This window comes from Pseudopipra pipra, chromosome 10 (genome assembly GCF_036250125.1).
Source record: "Pseudopipra pipra isolate bDixPip1 chromosome 10, bDixPip1.hap1, whole genome shotgun sequence".
In the NCBI taxonomy this organism is placed as follows: domain Eukaryota; kingdom Metazoa; phylum Chordata; class Aves; order Passeriformes; family Pipridae; genus Pseudopipra; species Pseudopipra pipra.
Window position 1 is genome coordinate 10,750,240 of NC_087558.1, and position 21,202 is coordinate 10,771,441.

Genomic DNA, 21,202 nt, shown 5'->3' on the forward strand with positions numbered 1-21,202 from the left:
TCCCCGGCCCCCAAGTCATGGTTTCCGCAACAACAAAGAAGTCTCAGCCAATCTGTTTCACAGAAGAGGCTGAATTTCCTAGAGTCAACGTTTCCATGTCTGACAAAGTTTTAAAAAATTAAAAAAAAAAAAAGACAGGGCAGAGAGGCTGCATGTGGTCTGGCAGGCAGCCAGGCAAGGAGTGCTCTTTGGGGTTATTATTAGCCAGATAACAGTATCAAGAACTTAAACATCACCCTAGGTCTGACGGCTGTGGTGCTCTGTGTGAAATGCTGATGCATGTTTCATACTTGTGAGAGAATATATTGTACTACCTGAAGCCACTTTTAAAAAGCACTTTTATTTTTCCTTTTCCCCTGCAATAACTTGAATGCCAGTAGAGCTCCTGGGAAGTGACTAGAGGTGCTCCATGAGGAGCTATTGCTGGTTTAGGCCTCGCAAATGCTTCTCCTACTAGGACGTCTGAGTTCCTGCCTCAGATAGGAACCATGCCTAGACTTTGTATGTGTCAGACTGAGGTGTCCCTGAGTGAACTGGACTGCCTTGAAGATCTCCTAACCCCTTCTCAGGATGTGTCTCAGCAAAGATGAAGTTTTGAGGCCCATAGGTTCTGAAAGCTGTATGTGTACAGAGGGGTGCTCAGGGGCGTGGGGAGACCCTGCCACCCGCACTGCAGTGCCCTGTAGCAGAGGGGACACATGGGGTAGTGGAGGGACAGGCTTTTGATGATCTTTGGGAATTGACATGCAGCACTTAACACACTTGAGGAGCAGAAGTCGATGGAGAGCTGTACAGGGCAGGATGACAGGGGCAGATCTGCTGGCTGGGAAGCTTCTTCTCAAGTACTAAAGACCAGCAGAAGAATGTCTGTTTGTAATGCTGCTAGATTCCATGTATCTGTCTGTGTTCCCATCTATAGATGATATGTGAAAGGCTATATATAAACGCTATGATGGCTGGTATTTTGGCTGATACACTCACAGTTTTATGCCACATTGAGAGAGTTAAAAATATCCCCCCGTTTCAGGAACATCTATACTGTGGCAGATGTCATCTGGTGTGGGGAGTGGCTTCTGAAAAGGGAGCACAACATTATTACTATGAGCCTTAGTAGTCTATTAGAATATTTATTGCTTCACTGCCACCGTAAGACATGTGAGGTGTGTTATTTCTGCCTGTCAGAGTTTTTTCACACATGCAGGCAGGCAGCATCTGTCATTCCTCCTAGCGAGTCACTAGCTTTCATTCTCAATGAACTTTCTTTCCAGCTGGAAGGAAGGCAAAATAAAGGCATCAGAGCTGATGAGAAAGGAGTTCATCAACTTTTTTTTTTTTTTTGCCTTGGAGTTGTGTCTCTGAGGGCTGTCTTGAATTTGGGTCCTTCTTGGCCAAGACACAGTCACCTCGTGCTTGCTGTTGTTTTATTTCAAGGCGAGTCTGTCGACCTGTTGTGTCAGGCCCTGCGGAAACCTGGTATGAGTCAGAGCCGTCTCTGTTGCACGAGACGAAGAGTAGGATAGGAAACAAGTGAGAAATGACTTGCTCAGGACTTTCTTTTGGGACTAGCTCTCAAGTTCCCCAGGCCTCAATTCATCAGCTGAGGACCTGGCAGCACTGCCTCATCCCTGGGACCTGTCAGAGTGTGAGCAAGTCCTATTTTTGTGTTTCCTCACAGAATTGTGGTGTTTTTGTGGTGGCTGTGAAGCATTGGCTGTTCCAGCCATGTTGTGGTGAAAGTGCTCAGAGTGTGAATGCTGGCATCACCAGCAAACTCTGCTTGTACCTACAGGGGTAATTCTCCGTTGCCCATGCTTAGGACTGGGTTTGGGTGGAGTCTTTTAGACTAGAAGGGCTGAAGAGTGTGTTAAGGTTTGTCACTTTATTGTAGAGAGTTCCTGGACCTATAGAGAGTATAAGGCAGTAGAAAAAGAAAAGGCAACAGAAATGTGAGAAGTCACACCTGAACCTTGACCTGGGTTTTGCGTTACCCTGCAAGGTATCAGTACTCTCTTCAAACCTTCCTCTGGGAGCTGGCATGGGATGCTTGTCCTGTAACTGAAAGCAGGGGAGCCAAAGCTTTCCCTTCTGTGTTGGGTGAGAATTGAGGCTTTGGATGTGGGTTCATTGCCCATGTTCATTGGTGAGGGGAGAAAATGATCAGTGGAGCAGCAAAGGTGTGGAAAGTGGGTTTAGAAACTTCATGTGAAGATGGGCCAAGTAGGAAGAATCCCTGTGGTGCTTCTTACTTGTCTGAGCCCATCAGGTGTGCCATGTTCCCCGCCCGTTTTGCCTGTGACTTGGTAGGGTGTTGTCAACACTGGCCAGACGTCCTTGTCTGCCAGCTCTTTGCAGAGTTGTGGTGTTATTTAGGGAAGGTTTGCTGTAGAGGCTGGAGCTAGCCTGGGGCTCCACAGAACTGGCCTTGTGAATCACCATTGCCACAACACTTGTGCCTTGGCAGGTGTTGAACAGCCAGAGAATTTTTGATTCCTGGTCAAGGGCAACCCAAGAGCAGAAGAGTATTTTTGGGTTTACACCTGCTGGAGACACAAGGGGCTGTTGGTCTGGACCAAGGTAGAACCTCAAGTTTTTTTATCACTTTAATGATGGACTGAACAATGTCAGAAGCATTGTTTGTGGGGTTTTTCTGTAGATCTCCTGTTTCTTGCATCCATCCCACAATTCTGTCCCAGACTCACTCACTCACTCATGCTGGGCCAATGTACACAAATAATTCAACTGAGAATAAGCCTGGTACATCCTTCTAAGTCCACCTGGAGATGGACTTGCAGTGTTTTCCTGACAGGAAAGGTGTGGGAGGGACACAGCTTGGGGCTGTCTCCTCCCTGCTGTAGCTGGGGATGGGCCCTACAGCAGTGACACTGGGTCAGTTCAGATGATGTTCATCCAGCCCAGGGTCCCCCTCCGCCCATGGCCAGCAGCAGATGCCAAGGGAAGGCTATCAGCTTCCCCACGGCAGGGATGACTGCAGTGAGCCCTGACCTTGCTCACTGCCCTTCCAACTGTGGCCTTGCAAAAACCCCGAGCATCTGTGGTGTGGCCTGGCCGGCAGATGAAACACAAAATACATAGAAAGCTTCGGTGGTGTGGGCGTGCGTTGGGAGAGCAGAGAGGAGCGGGGTGGAAAAGTATCTCCGGTGTCACCTCACTGGGTGCCAGGAAGTGGCCCGGCACTGGGATGAAAGACGAGGAGGGTCTGGCCATGGTGGGGTCGGGGGAGCCGGCGGCCCCGGCGTGGCGGCACATTCTGTACATTCTGCAGCCCTGCAGCACATGGGGCTGCCAGCAGCCTTCGGTTGTGCTGCCAGGCATCCAGCCCAGCTGATATTTCATTACCCTCATACCCGCTAAGTCTCTCTTTCTACCCTTTTATTTATGCCCCTGCCCCCTCCCCCCCTGCTTTTAACCGAGGTGCATTTGTTTATCCATTGGGCTCTGCAGCCTATAAGCAGGATTTCTCTGTTTCCTTTCAGCCCAGTAACACTAAACTGCTTTGGGTGCAGATAACGCTTTTGGAACCCCTCTCCTGGCTGAATGAGCCGTGTGTGGGTCATAGCCAGCTCCAGATGAGACAGCACATGCCTGTATGTATATGCATATGTATCCAATAGGGATGTGGTATGAGTTGGCCACAGTGAACAAATTCACGTGTCTGTAAAGGAAGTAAGCACATGTTTTAGGCAGGGTGGCTGAAACAAGACACCGATTTAAACTGGATCCTGAATATACAGTTTGTAAAAACAAGCTATTGTATAAAACCCTAAGCCCCTGAAACTTTCTGGGGGAAAAAATTCTGCAGTTTATTTTGTTTAAATGTCAATTCCTAAAGATTTTCTCACTATGCCGGAGTCCTGGATACTGAGAGCCTGACAGTGAAGCAGAGCATGTGGAAAGGCATTGCATTAACTAGCGCTTTTAATGTTTACTGAAATTTTAAATAGGGGGGGGGGAATTGGAAAAGTACTAACACTGTATTTCAAGAAATTTTCTCCCTTCAGTGTTCAGGCTGTGAGAAAGCAGTGAGGATAAAAGTCATCCTTTTGAAGCACTTTTTGATCTGGAACTTTGCAATCACAAATAATAATAACAAGCAAAATGGAGTTTTGAGATGTTCAGTGTCTTAGCTTTAATGTTCAAGATGTTCAGTGATTTCTATAGATTGTGATCTTGTTGTAAGCTCTGAGATATATAAAGTCTTTTATAGCCTCTGCTCCCTTAAATCTGTAATTTCCTTTAATACCTAGTCTTTCATTTAAAATAAGCTTAAGGTTCTGGGCGTTCTGGTTGTTTAGGAAAGTTTTGGAGAAAAGGACTCTCTTTTCCCAAACAGGAGGTAAACTTTAAAAACACAAATTTGTATTGTATTGGTTTTTAAGCTACCAGCTCGGGGGCTGGACTGATGACTTCTGAATGCTTGAAGATGCAAAGCAGGTCTCTAGAAAAGAAGTGAATGATGTCTACTTTTTCTTAGGTCAGTGCGCCCTCAGTTCAAGATAATTGTCAGTGAGAGCTCACAGAGTTGAAAAAGTTCTAAGCTTCTACCCACCACTTAAACCAGGTTGTCAGATCAACACGTCTCGTTTACAGAGATGTACTCTGGATCTGTTACTGAGACGTGGTTCAGAATAGCTATTGAGGAACAAGTTGTTCTGCCACAGCTCTTCTTTGAGCACTTTGTGTGCATGCAGCTTCATTCCAAAATGAACATGCCTTTTTTGACTAAGTTCAGGCTATTTTGGAAGGTGGAGCAAGCTAAAACATGGAGGGGAAAAAAAGCTCTGTTCCTCTGGAAATAAAGTGATTTGCATTGGTTGTATTTTCTGTGAGTTTTCTGAAGTTGCTCCCTACCTGGGTGGGTAGATCCTAAGCCACGTGGCTGGCCCTGAAATTTTTGCAATTCATTTTACGGTAGCAGAGAGTCCTTAGGAGATCAGCTGTTTTCTATAAAAAGCTGGATGATGCTGATTTTAATAGAGGGGTCATACTTGGCACATGGTCCTTTTGTATGAGCAGACTGAGTGAGTGATGGGGCACGCTGGCACTGCTTGCATAAGGGTTTGACACAAATGAATTAGGTGATGAATCTAAAGTTCCACCTGCCATACAGATGCCATTTAAATAAAGATGTCCCCCTGATCTCAAAAGCATTTACCCATCACAAGGGTAGTATTTAAGCTGTTTTGCTTAGCTCATGGAAAATAGGAGTAGATTTCGGTGTTGCCTTTCTGGGTGGGCAGTGTGACATTGCCAGCGGTCATGGGCCTCTTGGACAGTGAGAAACCCTCAGGGAGCTGGTGGCCAGCGGAGCAGGCAGCGCTGGAGCCGATGGTTTCCAGCAGAAACCTGGGCTTGTGAAGCAGCCTGTCCCTACAGACTGCTGGGGCAGTGGGGAATGTTGAGATTGTGTTTTTCTTTCCCACAGTGCTGTGTAACCCCTCCTGCCACTCCTTTAGTGTGATGTTACTCAGGTGCTATTACTTCTTTGGTAACATATTTGCGTCCGCTCATCTCATGTTTCTCAGGAGAAAGTGGATCCAAATGGTGCAAGATCTGTAACTGGGCAGGTTGCCAGCTCACGTGTTGGCATTCAGATCAGAGGCATCGGTTGGATCAGTGGCAGAGCTTCCTCTCCCTCTGCCACACCTGGGAGCTGCAGCAGGGCTTGTCGCTCATCTCACACAAGCAGAGTGGCACCTCCAAAGTGCTCCCAACCTTTTTTTTTTCTCCCTTTTGGAAAGAGGCAGAGCAGGACTGAAGCAGAAGGCTAAAGCTAGACTTGGTGGTGGGCACTTAAAATACTGATGTATGCTGTAGCAGAGACAACAGTGTCTCTTTAGAAACTTCCATGATTGGGAGGAGAGCTCCTGAAGAGGGAGGAAAACAAAAAGTATTGCATCTATGTGTATGAGATGGATGTTAGAACAACCCCTTCACTTCTCCCTGCCAGAAGTCACACTGGATACGAGGTGGTTCTCCTCCCTTTTCTTCCTGTGTCCAAGCAGTTGCTTGTTGTCCTGACTGTCTTCTGAAGTGGTCTCTGTGGTTAAAGCTGCTCCATGCATCAAAATCAAGAGCTGTGGGTTTCCCTCTTTTGTAGAGAAGTTCACCTTCCCCACTGCTCACCTTGGTGCTCTCATCTGACAGGACCAAGTGCTGTGTAGTTTGTGCCGGAGCAGGAAGATGAACTGGGTTAAAAATCGTAACTATTGTCCTTGATGTACCTGGAAGAGGACAAAAATTGCCTTTGTCCTGTGTCAAACATTTTCTGATGCTCCAGAAGGTTGAGGAGGTGATGTGGCACGATAATCTCCAAGTGCTGCTACCTTTGTTGGCTTTGCAGCTGAATTTTGTTCACAACACAAGAACTCGTTGAGTTAAAAACTTTAGTTCTAAACCTTGCACTCCTGATTTCTGTGTATTAGCCTGGAGTGGCTTTAGAAGATTTGTCTGGTCTATGTTCCTGATGCCTGAGCTGCTCTGCCCCTTGGGGCATTTAATAGCAGGAAGGACATGGCGTCAAATGTGAAAAAGCTTGGTAAAATACAAAAGAGACCAGCTGTTTCTAATGCATTCAGCAATGCTGATTGACAAGTGGTAGAAAAGAGAGGATGTATAGGCTAGTCATCTTAGTGGGTAGTTTCACTGCATTATTGAAACATTTTGGTGAAAGAAATATATTTGAGTAGTGCTGCTGCATAAGAGAGTAAAGGCAGTGCTGCTTCAAACTAGAGGAGAAAGATGAACTTACTGGTTTCCTCACCCCCACTCTTGTTAACATTTAAAGTGGAAAAAGTCATCTGGTTTGAAAAATGTCATTTGGTTAAAGAAAAAAAAACCAACCAACCAAAAACTGAGTTATTTTGAGTTATTCTGACTCAAACTGGTGCAAGGATAAAGCTACTCTGTTTGAACAGGTGCATTTGATTGGGGTCTGGTTTGAGCTTCAGAGCACACTTGCACCCAAACATCCATGGTGGATGTGCCTGATCTGTGCTCACCTTCTCTACCTGCTTCCTCCTGACCTGAGCAGACTGTGTGCTGAGAAGAGAAACATCACTCCCAAAAGTCTTACATAACCAACCCGGTCTGGAACAAAACGTTACTCTGGGTGAAGAGCTCTTCCTCTGGCAGGAGGCAGACCTGAAGGTCATCCTGGCTGCTGTAAAGCATGAGTTTCATGAGTTGGACCTGAGGATGGGAAGGAAGGGACAGGTGAGATTTAAAATCTTGGTGAGAGTAATGGCCTGTCAAGGAGTGGTTCAGGAAGGAAGTTTTGAGGTGTGTGTCAGTGAGCAGTTCAGTGCAAGATCCAAGCATGAGGTAGTGACAAAAACCTCCTCCTGGGTTTTGTACAACAGTTGCTCAGCTGTAGTTGGGCACTTACTCTGGCAACGGTGGCTGCAGAAAGACCTGCTGCTGCTGAGACCAGGAAGAAGAAAATGGGAAATACCCAATGTGTCTGCAAAGAAAAAAACCCCAAAGAGTCCTTTGATTGCAAGCTTTTGTGGGTTTCTCTTTATTTAGCTTGTTCACACTCCTTGGAGGATTTCTGGAGGGGCTCCAGAATTCAGCCTTGATGAAAGCCACCTTCAGACACATCCTCAGTGGGGCTGAGTGTATGTGGGGAGAGTTCTGGCTGTGGGGCAGGCACTGCTGTTTCTCTGACTCCTTGGATCAGTTCCTAAAGTGAAGTACTGAAAACAAGGACAACCAGATTAAGTGTTTCCCCTACCCGGTGGTATTTGTTGTGATGTAAAGCTGGAATGGTTCCTAGAAAGCATTAAAACACAAATAATATTAACCAGGACTGAGAGAGAACAGCCAGTTGCTCAGAAATGAGAAATATGTTACGGTGACAATAGGTCAGTAGGGATGAGGCTGTCTGGTTTTTACTACTGAATCTGCTACTAAATCCCTTGAGAGCCTCAGTGAAGGCTGGTCCAGTAGGACAGGGTGTGAACAAGGCACTTGTCTGCACCAGGCTGGGATCGAGAGGCTTCAGCTGCAGGTGTTGCTGCTGAACTGGAGCACACTGGGCAAGGCTGGCCGTGCCTGAATATCATGAGATCCTGGGCTGGGGAGTTGATCCCTCTGACTCAGCGTATTTGCCTGTCAGCTGGGACTGATCTAGTCCACCTGCCCCAGTGAGGCTTAAAAAGAGCACTTCCTTGTAAGGTATTTTGGGATCCTGGGAAGTGTCATGCTAATCACATGCAAAGTGCTGTTCATCGAGTACTCCAACTGTTTATTGAGATATTTACCTGGATGATAATATCTCCTCACCTCTCCTGCAGCATAAAACGTGCTTGATAACTCACATGAGTGCTTGTAAGACCAAAGGGACAGTCAGCCCTTTTAATCTGTGCTGTCATGGAATAAATAACCCACTGAGCTAATTCTGAGCATGTCCTAATCTCACCTCACCCTCATCTTTGTTCACATGCGCAAATGCACCATCAGCAGTATGTGATGTGGTTCCCTCTCTCACAGCTTAAACAATAAATCCTATAAGACCAAAGCTTTGGAGATGAAAATTGCATCCCGTTGGTGGTTTTGGGCATGTGATTAGGTTACTGAAGGTCATCTTGAAAGGACAGTGCTGACTTCAAAGAAATGTATTCCCTTCTATTGAAATTTCACACAATAATTTGGGGAAAAAACCCATTTTTTCAATTTTGCTTCATGTTAAATAGATGTATGCAATCATATTTATGTTTCAAAGTATTTAATTTCTACCATGGTTTCTACAAGATTTGTCCACAGCAACCATGAGAGAAAGAAACTACTGAAAACCATGGGTTTTTTTTAATTTTTATTTTTTTTTAACATACTGAAAAGATGAGCAAGGGACTCAGCATAAGTGTGGATCCTGAAACTACCTGTGTTTTTCTTAAGTCTTGCCCTTGTTGATACTCAAATGACCTTGATGGTAGAAAGAGTTTGTTGCTTTGAAGCAGGAAGTTGCAGCATCCTGCAACTCCCCTCCTCCTGCCTCTTTGTCACTCCTGTTCTTATTTGATCTGTTGTCACCTTTGGAAGAAGATAATGTGTTTCCCTGCAGGGGTCGAAGGAGGGGGGAGGCAGGTTCCTGGTGGGTTTCTGTTATAGAAATCCATGTTTAAATTACAGGCAGTAAACTTTTCTATATTCTTTTCACTTTTGGAGGGTGTTTGGTTTTGTATATTGGGATGCTGCACTTCCTGGGGCAGGCTTGCAGTGGTGGCTCTCCTCCCTGCAGTCACTGTGATGTTTGATTGTTTCTGTAATTTGTCTGATCAGCAGATATTTTGACATTTGTGTGTTTTGAGAGGGGAAGACAGGCATTTAGCCTTCAGCTGGAACAAGGCTCAGTGTTACTGTACATCTTGTATTCAATGCAAGACTCGCACAGAGACCCTTCAGATCAAGCCCTCTCACCCCTTTGTGTGGGAGTGCATGTTGAGACTTCTCCCTGTCTCTGTGAGCCTCTACACTACTGGAGATCCAGAATCCCTTTGCACAGGGTGCTGGAGGTCCCACACTAGTGGGGGAAAGCCCTGAAGTTGTGTTACAATTGGGAATGATGTTGGTTGGCACCCTCCTCGCTGCTGCTCTGGTAAGCAGCACTTTTGCTCTTGGCTTCGGGCACAAAGATGATGGATCAGGCATCTCCTTTGCTCCTGCAGCCTGTTTCATCATCTTGGAGGGAAGAAGTTTAAAAAGGCCAGTGTGGATTTGAATCAGACACCCATCTTTGGCATGGAGAAGTTGTAAGTGTGCTGGGAGTGTGTGGTTTGCTGTCCTGATCCTTTCTTGCAAAGGGTTCCAATCTTAAGACCTTTATATCTTGAATCTGCAGAGATTTCTCATCATAATATTTTCACTGCATGGCATCTATAAGAAAGAGGGATTTCAAGAGGTAAAATATAGTGAACTTGCACTTCTGAACAGAGTTGAGTTTTGTTCAGCTGGCACTTTCCCAAATGGCAGATTGTGTGGAGCCATTGAACTAGTGGAATCCAAAACCCGGATGCAGGATTTGATGTCTTACTGTGAACTGTTTCTTCTCCCATGCCATCTTCAGCACCGAAGATCTTGTTGATCCCTTATCCAGGTGAGGTAGTCACTGGAACAGAGTGATGATTAATGCAGGGAAAGGCCAGGGCTGGGAAAGGATAGTGTGCATCCCTTTTCTGGGCGAGTAACCCAAGGGGTGGGTTAATGTGGGAGCAGCTAGACTGTAATGTGGATCACTGAGGAACAGGGAAGGGTGAGCCCTCTAACCTAGAGGGGTTTGGACTCTGCCCCAGGCTAGCACAATAATCATCAGCATCAATATCTGGCACATCTATTTTTCCATTAGAAACTCAGTTCTTTGTGGGGTTTTAATATCTTGGCTATTTCAGATCACACTGAGAAACAGCATGGCCCTGCGCAGGCACTCAGCATGGATGCTTTAGTTGTTTGCTAAGCCAACATATGTAATAATAATTTATTGCATTGCCTTGAGAAGGGGGAAAATAGGAAAACCAAGCCCCTACATAGCAGGAGTTCTTTTCTATCAGACAAGCTGTAGGAACAATGTGCTCGCAATTAACTCTAATAGCAAGAGAGTAGCTGGTGAGGGGAGGGATCAGGCAATGGGGTGTTTTTGGCTGAGGTTCTCTTTGGAAACATGAGAACTCCTTGATGATAGGGCTGGTTCAGATACCTCTCATTCATTGCTGTAGTCCTTCAGCCCTTCCCTTGCTGGGAAGGACTAAAGAGTGTTCTCTGTCACTTATTGCATCCTTCCTTGCTCTTGGCTCTGCGGTTGCCTATGTGAGACAACACTGCACTCTCTGCCATGGTTGGGGGGATATGGTGGGTTGCATGGTCATCCCTTTGAGCATAATGAGGGCCAGTAACTGTGGTCCTTTGTGGGTGGTTGGCTGCAGCATCATACCATAACCCTTCTCCTCCATGACACAGTGAACTGGAAATCAAAGACATTTCTGAGTTTGGCATGGAGCATCCTGGGAGGAAAGGGATGCCAATGGAGTTGCACCTGTTTTTCTGGTGTCTGCCTTATAATGCTGTCCTGGGCTACAGAAGACTCCAGGCATCTGAAAGACCAGAAATAACAAAGTTTAGCAGTCACCCATGCCCAGTGAAGTAGTGTGGTGGAAGGCTGGAAGGAAATCACTGTCTTTTCTCATGTCCCTGTCCAAGATCAAGTACTTCCAGACCTCAGGGTGGTTATTTAAAGCTCTGAATGAAAGAAACATTCTGATCTGTAGGTAGGCACAAAATTCAGGCAGTCTGGTTTGCAGCTAGGCTGGGGAGCCAGAGCTTTCCTGAGGGCATGAGCTGCATGTGTGTGTGTGTGTGTGTGTGTATGTGCAGCAACCCTACAAAACAGGATCTGGTTTAAGAGAGTATTTCTGTACAGGAAAGAACATAAGTATATGCTTAAGTCCTACGGAAGTCAAAGCAACTTAAACACATATTACAGTTAATCATGTACTTAAGTGATTTTCTGAGTTGACCTGTATCTGGAATGACACATAAGGCTCTCTTGAGTTGGGATTCCCAGCCCTGTTCTGTAGTTCCTTCCCAAGGAAAGTGCTGATTTATTTATTTTTAATTCTTGCCTTAAAGAACGCCCTGTTTTGGCCTTACTGCTTTGCAAGTTATTGGAAAGGATGGTGTGAAAAGTTAAAGCACTCTGAACAACACAGTCCTTTTTAAAAGACTAAGAGAATTTGTACCATTCATTTCAAAAGGACTCCATGTAGCAAGAATAATGCTGTAACAGGGATGTTTCACTGAAGGATACTGTTGGAGTCGAAATGCCGTCTGGTGTGATCAGAATGACAGCCTGCTTGAAATTGGTGCGATGTAATGTGCTACTATAGATTGCTTTCTTTTAATGTATTTTTTTTTGCCTTCCTGAAGTCTCTTTGTGATGAGTGGGATGCTTGCAGCATGGATTTGAATGGAATATCGTGTAATAAGAATAATAAGCAGGTGCACTGTATAAAATTTAAGTGGAAAGCTACTGCCTAGAAGGGAAAAGTAATGTGGTTACTGCTGCATCTTTTCCTCATAAGAGCATTGTTCCCGAAGTACTTATGGGTTTCCCTGTGTATGAGGTTTATCTAAGATAAATTCCTATTCAGGTGGATGGGACACTGTGCTTCTGAATTGACTTTTTGGTAGAACTTTTTATGGTTATAACAATAGACTGTGCTAATATATAGGTTCTTTGTAAGAAGACTAATGTTTTGCCTGGAAGTAACAGGATCACGTGATGAATGCTGGAGTGTTGCTGATGAAAAGGGGTGGGGGAGGAAATTACCTTTAATAAGGAGTTTAAGTGACATTTTTCTTATAGAATGCCATTATGTTTGATTTTTCACAGAAATGAGAAACCAAAGGTGTTCGTGAGGCTGGTGTGGTGCAGCTGGTTGCCTGAAGACTTGCCTTGGCCACTCTTTTGTGTGCCTCAGTGCTTACCCCATCCTTACTCTCGGGCAGGTTGGTGCTTCCTGGAGCCCATCAGCCCTGGCAGCATCCCTTACAGATGCAATCCTCCTGGTGTTCCAGGCCCTGTTTGCAAAGCACTGTCTGTTCTTGTGTTTCATGTCCCCACTCGGCCTGGCCAGGAATGAACCCTTGTCTTGACCTGCAACATCCTCTGGTAGGAAAGCTGCCAAGCAACTTCCAGCTGAAAACACAGTTTGTTAGGAAAGGGAATGAGTTACTTTTTGGCTTGTCTCTTGGACTTCTGGCCTCCAGACTAAGCAGATCTTCTTTCTAGTCCTTGCTGTAGTAAATCCAATCTTGCCAAGACCAGCAGTGATGCTGGGTGCTTTTCTGATCAAGTCCTCTCTCCAGTATTGGCTCAAACAAAACCTTCCAAATTCTGGAAGAAGAGGAAGTGTGCTCCTATGAATGTGCCTGATGACCCCCTTTTACTGAGGCAAGTTCTTAGCTAATGGTTAAAATCCATTCTAAGCCCCATTAATACAAAGGTACTTTATCAATGGGAGGACAGGATCTCAGGGCTTGCATTGTATAGGTACAAAGTTCAAGTCATTGGTGGTTTTGATATATTACTGTATTTAACCCAATAAATTCCAGTAACTCTCTAATGGAAACTCAAGAGCTGTTTAGTTCATGAGAACTTCCATTTCTTCTGTCTTCAAAGTGGGGATGGTGCTTTCTATGATGGGGCTGTGAGACTACAGGGAGTTGGTTTGTCCTCACAGCTGAACAGTGGCTGAGTTGCCATCGCCATGTGTTCTCCCAGCCTACTGAAAAGGCGAGGCAAAGCCCTTTAACTGAAACCACCGAGAAATTGCTTCACTGAAATTTGTTAAGCCACGGTGATTTTTGATTACAGTCACCTTGGTATTTAGAAAGCGGTCTGGTATCTGAGAAGGTGTATCGTGGGGTTTTGCTTAACTGTGATATTTTTGCAGACAAAGCTTCAAGTACAGTTCTGTTGAAGCCCTTCATACCCTACAGTGAAGGGAATTTCAAAGGGTTTGCACAGCCTGACTTGGAGTTTCTGGGCTTATGAAAGCAAACAGTGTAAAATGCTTTTGGCTCGTTTTTGAGGGCAGATGTCTGGACCCTTGCATTGTCACATAACAGTGGATTGGTTGGGCATCATCGTCTTTTGTTGCAGCAAGAATTTTCCTGAATCCACTGTTCTGTCTCCAAAAATGGCAAAGACTTTTTCTGTCAACTAATAGCTCCCTTGACAGGGATGTGACTTCAGTCCCTATGGAAAATGATTCTGCATCTGTCCAAGAGCAGGAATGGGGCTCAGATCTGTTGGGTTGCAGCAACTGTGAGGGCCAAATTTGTCCAGTGTGTCCCCATGGGAAACACTGGAGGAATGTGAGTCTGTTGTCTTGGGTAAGGATGACCACAGTCGTGTTGGGAGGTTGGCTCTGGAGCATTGAAACTCTGTGGTAGCTGCAGGAATTTGCCCAGAGCATATCTCTGCAAGTGTCCTGTGGTTCTTGTGTTAGTATCCACATAGTGCAAAGGCAGGGGCTTTGGTTGATGGACCACATTTGGGATGATTTTGAAAGCCAAACCTTCTGCAGTGGTGAAAGAGCTGTAGGTGTGGCTGAAAGAAAACTTTTGCCTTCCTGCATTGCTGTGGCTGTGCTCACTTTCTTTTGTTGTTCAAAGGCAAAGGCACCATTTTATTAGTGAAATAAAAGAAGTAAAAAAAATCCCAAACTCCAAAATTTCTAGTCAACTGGGCTGCAAACCTGTTGAGGGCAGAGAGCAGAAACACTGTTGAGAAAAAGTGTGAGCTTGGTCTGTGATATTTTTGGCCCTTGAGGGACTTCTGGTCCTTAGTAGCTTTGCAGTGAATGTAGGTGATTGCCCTAATGGTGATATCTCCAGGGAATGCTCTTATCACAAAAGTGGTGAAAGAGGATAAGGGAGATAGTTTTCCTCTTTCTCATGAACATATTGCTTTTAATTCTTATAAAGAAGAGAGAGTAGGTTTTACCTCAGCATTATTGGCCAAGCCCTCAGAGACATCAACTGTTGTATTGAGACATGACAAACTGAGGCTTCCCACTGGCAGCTCATTGTGGCTGGTGTCAGGGCTGCCATGAGCAGGTGCTGGGGAGTGCAAGGTGACTGCTTTCAGGAAACCAGCTCACCTCCAAGAGACACAGGCATGTTTCTTCTCCACACTTGTGAGCGGCTGTCTGGGTTTGCTGATCTGCCCCACCTCTCTCCCTTCCTGCTCCTCTGGCTGCTCAGCGAGGACCGGTGCCTCCTGAGAAGTTCCAGGCATACTAGTCATTTATTGCAAGACTTTTTTCTTTCTCTCTTTGTTCTTATGGTGTAGCATTTAGACAGCAAGAGTAAGGAAGGTTTCTAAGCCGTCTGCTTAGAGCACCTACTCTGGGCAGGAGGTGACATCTCTGGGGAGACTGACAGTGGCTGGTGCTGAGACACAGGGCAGTGGGTGGTTTCCCAAAGGTGGGGGACAGATACACTTGGCAGGGAACACGTGTGGGCTTGTTGGCAATGGGGAAGGAAGCGTTCACTCATGCTAATCGTTCCAGCCCGCAGGAATTTTTTATTTTACTGATTTTTGTTGGTGGTGGTTCCTTCGTGCAGTCATTATTTTTTTTCTATTCCCTCCTTTAATTGTTGAAGCTGTTTTTAATCCCTGACCATAGTAAAGCCACACTGTTAACAAAAGCAGCGGGGTAGCTGAAATTGCAGCTGTACTACAAGCTCTGCTTTTAATTTCAGGCTGTTATTAATGAGGCTAGAAACTTTCCCTTCCCCCAGTCGAGTTTCAGCTATGTGTCTTCATCCAAGTCACTTCACTCGGTTTTTCAGAGCATTTCTGACTCAGTCTGGGATACAACAGGTGAAGGCTGAAGGCTGTTTTTGGATGTCATGAAGAGGTTTCTGGCTGCTGTCCTTCCTGTTCCCTTGTGCAGGCAGCTCTGTGCAGGTGGAGGGTTGGGAGCAGGCAGCTGCAGGGGCTGGGAGGGGACCTCCAAAGAGAGGGTGGCAATGGTGAGCTGCAGCTCAGAGGTGTTAGTGCTGGGGAGGAGATGAAACTTCACGTGCTTGGCAGAGGTGGGAGGACAGGATGGTTGTGTGGGTTTGGGTTGCTTGTGAGCTTCTGCCCTGCCCTGTGGTCCTGGGGCCGAGCATGAGGGGCTCTGATGGCTGCTGTTGTCATCCTGTGGGGCAGCTCCCGTCAGTCTCCATAAAGGGAATGTAGTGTGCTGTGTGTCTTCTCCTCTCCTTTTTGCTCATGCAGTGCCCTGAGTGCCCACCGGAACAGTCTGTTGTTTACAGAAGAAGCAGTAATGGCAAAAAGGTTTTATTTTTTAGGATGTAATATTGTAATTGCATTGGGGATATGGAAATCCCAGTCTGCCGCTGAAATTGCTGCAATAGACTCAAACTTAGAGATTGTCAGGACTCTAGGAAAAATTCCCAGCAATTTACATCTCTAAAGTGCAGTCTCACATTCCTGTGTATAACCTGTGTGTGTTAGAGAGGACCTGTTTCTCTGTGGCTAAGGGCACATCCAGCCCCAGGTGCATGCGCTGAAGGCCAGGTTGTCCTTTATTTTCTGTGCAGGTATGACTTGAGTGCTGCAAACCTGGGAAACAACCCTTTAGGACTGGAGCGGCAGTAGTCTCTAGTTTTTGAGTTATCAACCCCTTTCCCTGCAATGTAATGAAGGAAATTATTGCTTGTGCAGTGTACATGTGCTTGCAGCTCTGCAGGAGCACTCACTGGGCTGGTTTTGTTCAGTTTGCTTCTCTTTTTATCCTGCATCTCAAGAATGTGATTGTCTGAGCCTGACGCTCCATGGCATATGCACTAGTTTTTTTTCCTGGATGGATTTATTGGATTTCCAGTAAAGACAAACAAAGTCGGAAGGCTAACGGTGCTGAGCACGCAGCGCTGCGCTCCCTGGCCCAGCCTGCTGTGCTCAGCTCCTTATACGGCCAAAAAAAGAAAGAGGAAAAGAGGGCGCAGCGTGAATACCAGACATACGATGCATTCCTCCCAGCTGCAAACTCGGAATTTGCTTTTCCCTGGAAAGTGGACCCTCTGTACGTCCATTAATTCAGGCTGTGTACTGTTTAGCAGGGAGAGGAAAGCTAGCATTGAGCTGGCTCTGAGCAACACTTAATTATCTTGTGTAAAGGAATTTCTTTTCTGTAAGGGTTTTTTCTTTCTTTGGTGGGGAACAGAAGAGGGAAAGGGGCTGGGATGAGGAAGGGAAGAGGAGGCCTGATTGACCTGAAACTCGCTTTCACTTGGCAAACTGCAAGCAGGTAGACTGCAATTACATCTATTTTCTTCACCTAAAAATCAATCTGATTCATTGTTAGCCTCCACCTTTAAATTATATTTTCCCTGAATAGCATCTTCCAGTTAGTGGGAGGCGGAGGGTAGATAAGACAATCGATCCTGTTGCTTCATTCATGATCTGGCTTCAGCCTTTGTTGTTTGAATAACTGTGGGTGTGAATGGCTGGCTTGAGGTGCTCTGATCTGGGCTTAGACTGGAAGTAAAAGCACAGGTCCTCTATCTATTAGATATGGGCCTGAGTTTCCAAAACGGATTTGTTAGCTTGGGCATAGCACCCTCTTGAGAGCTCGAATGAGGAAGGTCAGACCAGTCCATCATCTCTCCTTGTGTGCATGGTGTGCAAAGGCACCTTCTGCAGTGACATGGGAGCTGAACTGCCATGGCAGGTGTTGTGGTTTCCTAGATTGTTTGGAAGCCAAATTGTGGACTGGAAGCCACAGTGGGGTGAATCATGGTGCTGCCTGCACATGGGCAGCCTGCCTGCTCACCAGCACCTGGGCCCATGTTAGCAGGGACACCTCCAGCCAGCCCTGTTTGTCTTTATTTCCAAAGAGAGAGCTTTATCAAGACCACTTGTGTTTCCGTGGATGCTCTCTGTGTTTCATGAGCACCAAACAGGTGGGAGAATTGGGCAATTGTCACTCAGCCAAAAGGCTTTTCTAGCAAGGGAAAAAGCAACCTGACAACTTTGAGTCATGTTTTACTGCTTTGGGATCAGAGTGCCTGGAAAGCAGTTCCCTATTGTTTCTTCACAGGCCTTGTGGAGGTGATGATGCTACTTAATTTCACAAGCTCCTTTCATCTAGCTCCTGCACCGTGCTTTCCCATCTTGAGGATGGGCTGTGACAGCACTTGACTAAGGCAATCTGTGTAGCTTTGTGAAGATCCCATCTGTTTCTCTACTTGACAGCTGGGTTGTTCCATGTTACTTGCCTTCTTGCTTTCCTGTAAAACCAAGCACGTTATTAGGACCCAAAATAGTAGCTCCTCTGGGCCATGTTGTAATAGGAGGGTGTTTCATGATGACAGGATCCAGCATTGCATGGAGGCAAAGCTCTTTTATACGTGCAAGGAAATAGCAACAATCTGCTTGCAGGTCATGCATGGCTCAGCTCTTTGAACCTCTACATTATCAAGTGTTTGCTGTCTCTGTTCTTAGAGACTGTACTTTGCAACCAGCACTGTAAATTATGAGGGTAATAAAGGAGTTTGATGGCAGAAGAAAGAGAAATGAATGGCAAATCTATGCTAATGGAAACATCTGTTGAGTATTCTTGTTACTCTTTCCTCATCCATCCCCACATGCATCCGGAGGTTGTTTCAAGCCAGGTGGAGTAGAGAGTGGACCTTAGGCTCTGTGAAAAGGTAGCTATGGGTGCTAGGCAAAATGTTTGGGGTAGAACTGCCAGGTGTTGTTTTTTAACACCGTTTCAGTTAAGTGCACTATTGAGCATTTTGCTATAAATGAGACGTAATGGTGCTCCTGGTGCATTAGCCAGAGCTCCACGAAAAGTTGAACAGTGGGTTGTGAATATTAGATTTGGAGTTAGTTGATGTTTTTACTGTGTGAGTTCTTTATGAAGATATTGATGTGGATGATGATTGCCAGTTGAGAACAGGAGAATGGCAAGCTGGTAGGATTGGGTACACTTATAGCATCCTATGGGAAGTGAATACTTGGGGTGCTGGACATGCAGTCAAGTTCCTGTGCATGTCTGGCTTTCTTCTGAAGATAGGGAGATCCAGCTGCCCCAACCATCCAGCTCCAGAGCTACTGCTGGATGAAATGTTGGAGGGCAGCTGCACTCAGGTGGCCACAGAGCCCTGGCTGCAGGTTGGACATTGTGGCTGCTATCCTGGTAAACCAGTGAGCTTGGTGGGAGAAATGGGTGTCAGGACTCCACTCCTGTGTCCCCAGTGGGTGTATTGCTTGCAGAAGGCTGTTGGACGTTGCAGATATCTGACCTGTGTGCGTGGTTAAGGACCATCGTGAGTTTTGTGAGTGCTGAAAGGTCACAGCCTCTCTATCTTGCTTCCATTTTTGCTAGGTTTAAATGGGAGTAAATTTCCACTGGTTGCTTTTCTAATGCAATGAAGCACTGGGACTGGTGGAGAAGGAGAGACAGGTAAATATTTCTGTAAATGTTTGGGTGGTTTTATTTCCAGGATGTTATCTTCTTGTTGGGAAAAAAAATGTAATTCAATAAACACAAAGCAGGCACCATGTTTACACCCTTTAAGTATAGGGGAATGCTGTCCTTCTGTTCCTTTTATATGTTTTTTTGTGGTACTGCCTTAAGGTGTCTTACCAGAAGTATGGGCTGTCATTATTAGAGAATCCTGTAAAACAGCTGTAATAATTGCACAATGTTCTTTATTGCTGTCAGGTTTATTCATAGTTGTTTTTTTTTTATTAAAGACACATGAGGGACTGTCTCTGCACACATCATTGATTTTACTAATAAAATCTTATATTTTGATGGTACATTTCATTGGAAAATCATCAACTGCTCCATAAAATTAAGACTTACACTGTCGTGGGATGGAGATGTTTCCTCTAGCCTTGATAGTGAGATTGATCTGGATGGATTTGTTTGATTTCTTAACAGCTGTTGTGGAGGGTGTAGAATCCAATGCCTCATCTCTACTCCAGATTGTCTGATCAGGGTTTTGGAGTTCAGCATCCAGCTCTTACCCCTCATTTTCTCAGCAGGCTGCTCTGATGGCCTGATGTCTGTCCCCTGTGTCAGTCAGTGATGCAGAAGGATGCTTCATGGTTGGTGCTGAACTCAGTGTGACTACAGAACATGACTAGCTGTGTGGCTGCAGCCCAGAGTGGAGCTGGAGGCTGTGCTGCAGTGGGTGCTTGCACTCATTCAGCAGAGTCATCCCTTGCCTGATTCTGAGCAACCTGGTCTAGTGGGAGGTGTCCCTCCCCGTGGCAAGGGGAGGTTGGAACCAGATGGTCTTTATGGTCCCTTCCAGCCCAAACCATTCTATGATTCACTTATTTCATGGGGCATCAACTCTCCCCACCTTGATTTCCATTTTTTTCCACTTCCAACCCATGAAAAGCCTAATGTTGCTCCTGGCTGGTGGCTCTGATCTGTGCCAAATTGTGCCTCTGCTTTCTTAAATGTCTCTCACAGTTTCCCATGGCACCTGAGGACTGCAGGGATTAACTCACACATAGGAGTGGTGAGGCTCCCAGGGTGCGAGGACTGAGGGATCTGTACTTTGCAGAGGGGGTCTGAGTGCTCTGGGCTGCTGATGGATGGAGTGCTGGAGGAGAAGGTCCCATGGGAATGGAGGTGATGTCTATGATGTGGTGTGCCTAGACATCTTTTCCTTTCTGCAGGGAGTGGGTATAGTGCTTAAAACCTACTTGAAATTATTCCAGTGCAAGGTATGAGGAGAGGACACCTCTTTGACTATGGCCACCATGTTGTCCTCAGTGGTCTGTCCATGCAAGGTTTCTACTGGCAGCTGTGACCACAGGTCAGCTGCTCAAATGGAAATGTTGTTTCTATTCAGGCTATTCACGGATCATGGGCAGGTTAAAACTACCTCTGTCCAGTATCAGCTAGGACATGCTTGTAAGCCTTAGGCTGAGCTTTTGCTGTCCCTTTTGGCTGAGATCTGCAGGAGCCTGGATCAGCAGAACATAGTTTTAGATCCCGCTGAAAGCCCAGAGCACATGAAAGGGCCCAGAGCAAGGTGAATCTGAGCACTACTCTGGTTTATTTGGCCATTAAATAGCCAAGGCAGCGGTTGGTGTTGGACTGGCAGTCAGAAAGCCACTGCTGAGCCAAACTCCAGTCCTGTATTTTGCAGTAATTAGCAAGTTTGAGCATGTCATTCATTCAGCCAAAAATCCTGGGAGATGACACAAGTCTGTATTTTATTGTATTCAGTAATTTAGTGAGCCTGTGTATGTTGTATTTGAGGGAATGTTTTGCGTTCAGGTTCGTAGAGCTGAATCCGATTCTATTTTACAGGAGACAGCCCAGTTGTCCATAGCAACCTGAAATTGATTCCCCCCCCAGTCTACCAAAAGCGTTCCCTCTTGAATCATCCCTTTAATTTAATACAGTGAGCAGGATGTCCCTGCATGTGGAAACTTCTTTTTTTAACACTGAGTAACCTAGGCAAAAAAAAATCTTATTTGAACAACAGCCCTGACTCTGTCTTTGTTGCCACTTGGCATTAGTCCTTTCTGTGCCATTTCCTTGTACTTCATTTCAGGTACTGGAGGCCATTATCTCTGTCAGTTAATCACCACTGCTGCCTCAGGGGGATGTCCCCCTGCACGCTGCCCTGGTTTACT

General features: G+C 45.8%; 1 protein-coding gene across 5 annotated transcripts in view; it reads left to right on the forward strand.

Moving 5' to 3' along the window:
- Positions 1-21,202, forward strand: part of LPP (LIM domain containing preferred translocation partner in lipoma) — a 330,413-nt gene that overhangs the window by 36,428 nt on the left and 272,783 nt on the right. The window contains exon 3 of one of the 5 annotated variants that reach the window (XM_064666205.1): positions 18,924-19,001. The exons of the other annotated variants lie outside the window; for them this stretch is intronic. The gene's annotated coding sequence lies outside the window, so the exon portion shown is untranslated. The remainder of the gene's footprint in view (positions 1-18,923; positions 19,002-21,202) is intronic. 5 annotated transcript variants of the gene reach the window in all.